Source organism: Setaria italica, chromosome VIII (genome assembly GCF_000263155.2).
Source record: "Setaria italica strain Yugu1 chromosome VIII, Setaria_italica_v2.0, whole genome shotgun sequence".
Classification (NCBI taxonomy): domain Eukaryota; kingdom Viridiplantae; phylum Streptophyta; class Magnoliopsida; order Poales; family Poaceae; genus Setaria; species Setaria italica.
In genome coordinates this window covers 21576491-21584463 of record NC_028457.1, presented here as the reverse complement: position 1 = coordinate 21584463, position 7973 = coordinate 21576491, and the positions used below count along the sequence as shown (strand labels likewise).

Here is a 7973-nt window from a genome sequence, read left to right as displayed (position 1 = left end):
CCCGTGGGCTGCCGCCGTGCCTCTCCCTCCCCCGCCTCCCCCGCTCGCCGCCGCGCCTCCCCCGCGCGCCCTCCCCAGTTAGTTTTTCTTTTGTTCGATATTTTTGATTTTGATGCATTAAAATGATTTTTATGCCCGTATTTGATTAAAATGGCTATGATTTTGCTTGAATTGGATAGCAATTTGTATTGGATGCTAAGTAATTATTTTTGTGGCATAAGGCTATATTTATTTCAATGTATATGATGTGCGTATATGACAATGTATTATTGGTGGTAAAGTTGCCTGGTTAAGAAAAATAGTGGCAAATTATCTTGCCACAATTTTATTTGGACTGTTTGGGCTAACTATAGCAAGTGGAAGTTCTTCTTGCCGTGGTGGTGGCGGCTGTGGACACTACATTTTTGAGGAGCCACCGTTGGCTCGTCCTCCAGGAATTCTCCCTAATCGCGTCATTGACTTGCTAAAAGGTGATTGAAACAAAGGAGTAATTCCCAACACAGTAATATTCTTTCCTTCTTGTAATTGGTTTTTTACTACACATGAATAATTCCTAAATTTTACATACAATGTAGCTTATTGACAATATTAAATGGCTGAAAGATGTTGTCAAAACTCTAGGTGGTACTTCTCCTTTAGTGCAATCCAAGATAGTTGGTCCACATAATTTTAAAAGAGTAAAATCTCTTTTCAAGTACCTGTTCCCAACTGGATGAGAGTACCAGGACAGCCTAGGCCGATGGTTTTAATTGCCGCATGGGGTCAATTATCACCAAGTAAGCTAACTTTTGAAAGGACCGCCTGGAGGCCTGCCTACAACGCCAGGCTTCTCATATTTTTGAATAAAGGCGCTCGAGGATGGAGAAAGCAATATGACTAGGACTACTGAGAGGCTTTGTGAGCTGAATCAAAATGGCATGGTATGGAATATATCTAATAATCCTTTTATCTTTAATTATATTACATCTTTTAAATTTTATCACATTGTTCTCTTATTTTAGGATCTCTTTGGTCAAACCTTAGCAACAATGAGCTTTCATGCGATTCTAGCTCAAGTCATGGATCTGTTGAATTATAGTTACACCGATGGAAATCCGATATGAACCCGAGATTTCAAGCTCCAGGCTCATCTCACTTTCTACATTTTAGTTGACGTTGTCTCCATTATTTGAGATTTATGGTAGTGTATGTGACCGTCCTTGTGAAGCGCTAGAGAGTGCACTAATTCATGCTCTAGCTTATATTGATGAAGTTCTAGGCTTTATGATTGGGGATTTAAGCTATGTTGCATATCTAAGGAAGTGAAGCAGAGTATGAGATATGTAGCATGCATGGATCCTACCGTACCCTTTTCTTATGGATTTAAACTTGTTCTCTGTAATACCTTAAGTATTCATGTATGAACTATTGAGTGTTAGTGATTTGAATGGGTTGGTACTTGTGATACTTGGATTTGAATGGGTTGATATATTATCGTAATATTATTAGTAAAAGCTCCGTCGGATACGAATACGAATTAAAATAAAAAGGTAAACGAAAAAAAGAAAATGAATAAACTTTAGTACCGGTAGTAAAACCAACCGGTACTAAACTGCCGTCCGCAACAGCACGACGTAGCTCGCAGTTTAGTACCGGTTGGTATTACCGACTGGTACTAAATGACGCATTTACAATTGGTTGGGCTGACTGGTACTAAATGGCGTGGCATTTAATACCGACCAAGCGATACCGGTTGTGCGTCCGGTACTAAAGGAGGTTACTAACCGGTACTAGAAGTCGCTCCTCCTGCATTGACAGTCCTTCCTTGCAGCACATATAGAATGGTTTTAGTGTCTTTTCCAATGCGTGATAGGAGCATGGACTTGCTCCATCCACGGAGGACGATTATGACTTGACAATACAATTAATCACGGTTCAAAATTGTTTCAAAGAAAAATCATGGTTCAACGTTGTAGCCTCTTTCTAATCATACTCCACCGTGCACAATCTGGTGGACTTTTTTTTATATGCCATTAATACTGTTTGTTATGGCGCGCATGATCAATAATACTGTTTGTTATGGCGCGCATGATCAAAGAGTGCTGGGTAATGATCCAGCCCAGTAGCCCACATATAGAAAATGAGCCTCTTGTTAAGGCCCAAAGGTCTATTTATGAATGCTATATCCACAAGAGGTTTGGGGATAAATTGCCACCTCCCTTCCTCATCTTTATAAAGGATTAATAAAGAGGTCATAAGGAGCACGTCTCATTTGCTCTCTTGTTTGGGGCCTTTATGACTCCCATTTCTAATCTTCTACCCTCCCTCCTCTTTCTTCTCTGTTCAGAGGAGTAAAATCCCCAACAAAGAGATCCTGAACAAACTAGTTGTGACTATGGTATCTCCAACCATCTCCCACGTGTTGTGGTTGCGACGGACCAAGTTTTGTAGGACTATAATGTAACATTGATTAGAGGAAGGTGAAGGATGAACAATAGCCTTTAAAAGCACGTTCAACAGTTTAGACGGCAGTCATTTGCAAACACTTTAAAATAGCGTGTACATACAACAAAATAGACCATTCTTTGTCTATATACTATTTATTTCATGCTTATGCACATAAATTGTGGTGATTATGCATAACTTCTATCTTTGTATGCTATGTAGTTGCTTATTTGTGTGAATGCACGTATGTTGTATGTCATTTTTTGATTGTTTATGGATTAAATAAAGAATTAAAAATAAAGGAAAAAATAAAAATCATGGATGAAAGACTAAATTGCCCTTGTGATCTTATCTGATGTGAGTCGCATTATCTCTCATCTCTTCGTTCATGTCATCTCTTCTATGTCGCGTCTCTCTCTCTCTCTCTCTCTCTCTCTCTCTCTCATGGTGCTCGTCCGAATCTCGCGAGGGGTGAGGAAATCAGGCATAGTGACAGGCGCAACGCGGCGCGGCCAACTTGTCCCGTTGGGTGCGATCGCTGCGGACCAAGCAAGCACGGCCGGCTTCCTCCGTCGGCGAGCCGCTGCCACGGACTGAGCGCGGCATGGCCTCCGGCCCTCCGCGGCCGAGCATGGTGCTACTCGCTGCATTGCTGCTGGGTCTGAACGAGCGTGGTGGGCTGATTTTTCACACTTTATCCAGACTCGCATCGATGAATGTACGACGGGGCCTGGAAGCCGTCGATGGGCGTGTCCGCGTGTGAGCACGAGCCGCATTTCACGATACAACGACTTCAATCTCTCTCCCATTTCTCTCTCGTTCAACTCAGCAAAACCGATCTAGCTTAGGTAGCATCATATAGACGATACATTAATCACTGTTGTATATGCTCTAATCATTTGCTGGGAGGCGGAAAGCTGCTATCAAAGTATTGATGCACGCCATAGTATCGTAGCAGAAACAATTCTGTGGCTCCAAGAAAAATGTAGGCGTAGTATCGTCTTGTCCTCACACAGCAGCCACACGTAAGCATGCAGGTACTTCCAACGCATGCACTAGCTCGCCGCCCGTACCTTCTGACCACTTTCTAATGCCTTTGAAGTTCGAACACACGTGTGTACGGTCTACCTGCTGGTCGGTCATACGGCTAAGAAAGTGACGTCATGTGTGCGCTCACACCTGACGGGTACAACAATTCGTTTCCTCGACCTCGTGGTCATGGTCTCGTTTTCTTCCACTGACTTATTTTTAGCACCCGTCACATCGAATGTTTAGATACTAATTAGGAGTATTAAACGTAGACTATTTACAAAACCCATTACATAAGACGAATCTAAACGGCGAGACGAATCTATTAAGCCTAATTAGTTCATGATTTGACAATGTGTTGCTACAGTAAATATTTGCTAATGATGGATTAATTAGGCTTAATTAGGCTTAATAGATTCGTCTCGCCGTTTAGATTCCACTTATGTAATTGGTTTTGTAAATAGTCTACGTTTACTACTCCTAATTAGTATCTAAATATTCGATGTGACACATGCTAAAAATAAGACACGGGAAGAAAACGCCCACATAGTTTCCGCTGCGCTAGCTGATGACGGCGTAGACGCAGGAGGTCACAAGTGCGTGGGGCAGAACCGCATTGGAAAACAAACCAAGGGTCGCTAACCACCGCCTGCTGGGGACTCTTGATGGTGCCGTGGCATCTTTAAATTTGACGCCGATGCAGGTTTCAATCTCTAATTTCTATTGTTCCTGCACACGTGCTCCCTCTATTCTAAATTACAGGTCGTTTTAACTTTTCTAGATGTATAAACATTATTATGCATCTAGATATAGGGTATATCTATGTGCATAATAAAATTTATGAATTAAAAAAGCTAAAATAATTTATAATTTAGAACAGAGGGAGTACTTAATTACTTAAGCTAAGCTAGCTAACCCATCTTACTATTTTACAGAGTGGTAGGTTAGTCTTCCCGAGTCGTGGTGGAGTTTCTTTTATAAATTCTCGTAAAAATTAGAAACTAGATGATGTGTGCAGGGTCGCTCTCGCGCCAAGCTCGTGTAACACGGCTTGCCTTACGGTTGGCCGGAGCCCATAAAAGCTAATTCAAATGATTTCATATGTACTATTTGTTTCACTGCTTTGAAATGTGATAGATTTTGTATGGAATGTTCATTTTCAATTTCTTTTGCATCGCTGTGTTTCTTACGATTAGATTTATAAACAAAATTCATGATGTACATGTTTCGTAAATCTCATCACAAGAAACACAATAGTGCAAGTGGAATAAAAAATAGGCACTCTTGATGCGAGAATTGTGCTTATTTAAAGAAAATACAAGCATTTCCCCTCGTTGACATCATTACTGATCTCATCCGAAAGAGATGGCACGGGATAGATTCTTCCATGTGCTCTCGCACTAGTGACGTGTTAGCAAACAGGCGGGGTCGCGCTCACGCAGATCACGACCTCTCTTCACATTATCCTTGTCCTAATAATGACCATTATATTACATATATTTTTTCTAAAAAAATTACCCACAACCGCTATTTTGAAAATAATGTAAAATTACCCCTAAATCTATATCTAAATCACAGCTCTATTATTATTAAAATCAATCTAATGTAACCCCCAATCTCTAACTAAATTACCCACATATGTCATTATAAAAAATAAGCTAAAATAACCATCTAAACTTGCATCTAAATTATTCACGTATGTTATTATTAAAAATAAATTGAAGTAAAACCTAAATTTGCATCTAAATACCTATCACTCTCATATTGTAAAAAGTTTGTCCCAAAATACTCCTATATATATATATATTTGTGCGCATGATCTTCTTAACTACCAAATTATGCCATTATTAATATAGAGTAAAACCAACTCAATGTATAAATGCATGATGTGTGTCATCATACCCACCATAAACATGTATGTACGAAGGGATGAGCATATATATATTTTTATGTGAAACACATAGCTCAAGCTAATGATTCAACTAAACACATGGCAAACACATATAGAGCTGTGCTATAAACCGAAAAAGAACTATGAATAGGAATGGAAAAGCATATATAGAGTTAATTGGTAATACAGTGTATCACAATTGAAGAAAGGTATGAAAAATATTGTCAGAGTAGGAACAGAAGAGGGAACACACACACACAAGCAATTTTGGTTAGTCACATGCTAATTTTGTCTCTTAAAATTACTAGTATGCGTGGAAGAACGAATTGATACGCTCTAGGTCATAGAATCCGAAGATGAGTAGAGAGAGAGAACGAGCGTGATGGACCTCTGAGGTACTGGAGCAGGGTGAGGTGGGCGAGGCCATTCGGGAGCACCTGGCGAACGCCGTTGACGTAGATGACTGCCTCATTAGACCACTCCTCTGCCTCCCCCACCATCGTCGGCTCCTCCTCCTCTGGCGTCGTACGCGACCCCATCGTTGAGGTTCGTTAGCTCGGAGCGCACGAGTGAGCAAGCAAGGCTATGTAGCCTGGCTTTATATCTCTCGTGTGGATCATTTAGTGGATGGACATACACAATTGTAAGTTGGCTGGTGACTCCTCTATAGTTTGGGACTAGACGACGTATGGTGATGAGGACAACAAGGGGTTGGCAGTGAGAGTGGACGGAGCACGGAAGCGGTGGAAGATCGATCGACGTGACGCTGCTCGATCGGGGACGGGTCGGAGCTGCTGCGTGTAAGCTAATTTGGCAAGGTTTTCATGCGTCAACAAAACTAGCCAAAATTTCTTTAAGATGGTGACCAAATGGTGAGACGCTTAGTCACGTACGGTGGCCGCAGTTCTTGATTCTTTACGTATCCTGGGAACGCACGATGCGTCCAGGATGATATAATATAGGCGGGGTGGACGTAGCTCTGGCTCTTGCTCTTCGCTAATCTATGTGTTCCGGATTAGTTTAGAAAAGAAACCTGTCAGGAAGGGTGCATTATCGGCGTGTGCTATATAGTTAATGGTTGCCTTAAAACCACGCGGCCGGTAGATTAATTTTGCTTTACGGTCTTCGTTCAAAAACTGAGAATATATATTCCTTTTCCCCGATAAAAAAGGAAGCTCTATTAGCTTCAAGATCGCTGACTATGATAAATTTCCACCTGTTTTGGTGTGCGGTGATGGCGAAATAGCTAGCTTAAGTTTGCTTATTTGAGTGCATCATCTTGAGCTTGTAGTGCAACTCTGTTTCTTAAGTTGCTCTCGAGCTGTGATTCAGTTTGTGGCGCTACTTGTTTCTAGAATATGCTTCAGAGTTCTGATGGATCAATCTGCTGTTGGATAATTAGGCAATTGGAATATTAAATTTTGAAATAAATAAAACATGATAATAGCAAACTTTAGCATGCAATTCTCTAATATACTAGGCAATAAGAATAATATAAATCACGATCTTAAAAAACATGATTAAAAATCAGATCAGATCATGACGTACGTACTGAGCCCTTACAGATGACGAAGCCGTGATGACGAGCGGTGCGGATGAGACGATGACAATGTTGCGAACGGATCATAGCAGCCGGCGCTGAAGGCGATGGTACGCTGCAACGCTTGACTTAGACGAGCCGCGATGACAAACTTGAGCAGTGGTGCGGAGTGCTTCCCAAAAATCTTATTCGCTCTCTCCCGGTGCAGGATTACAAGGACGAGTGGTTCCGGAGACCCGCTCTCCGGCTCGTCGGTGCGCCGAGGCAACGGAATGGAGAAGACTACCATGGTGGTGCAACAGTGTAGAAGAGGCAAAATGTAACTCGGATAGACCACCTTAGGGATTTTCGAATCTAGGGAACTCCCTGTGTAATAGTCTATGGTGCGTCTTTTCCATGAGGGGGTGGTCCGTATTTATAGGGAGGAAAACCCCCCACACCTTCGTCTATTAGCAATACATGACTAATAGATGGTGTACCCCTAATGGATCTTTGAGATTTATTAAGAATTATTTATATGGGCCAAGTCCATATATCTAACAAACCCCCACCACATCTCAAATACCCATTTAGTTGTTTTGCATGTTTCTCACTACTGTTTGATATACCAGTGTTTCAGTAAGGACTGTTAAATTGAACTCTTGCCTAGAGCTTCAAGCTACATTCATCCATAACTTGACAATGGACTATACCTTGAATTGCTAGTTTTGTGTGAACAAGTTTCACTCAAAGTCATAACTAGTACGTGGCTGCTAGTAGCCTACCCCGTGGGTGGAGTATATACGTCGTATTCATTGGTCTCTTTCATGAGCTTACTAGAGATCACCCAAGTCTCATAGACTGCGATGTTTAACAGCCAAACTCATATAGACCCAAGTCTCATAGACTGCGACGTTTAATAGCCAGACTCATATAGGCGTGTTCTTTCAAGAATGATCTTTAGGACCGCATCTTCGCTTATCAAAGCCAATAAAATCACATTAAGGCATATATCCAACCTGACTTATAGCATACCTGCCTTACAACATTTAGAGTATTGCATCTTTACTTAGAGAGGATTAAAATAATTACTCTCCTCAGTTAACCAAT

General features: G+C 41.3%; 1 pseudogene; it reads right to left on the bottom strand.

The window, feature by feature from the left end:
- Positions 1-5889, bottom strand: part of LOC101783203 — a 24435-nt pseudogene extending 18546 nt beyond the window's left edge.
- Between the last annotated feature and the right edge of the window lie 2084 nt (positions 5890-7973).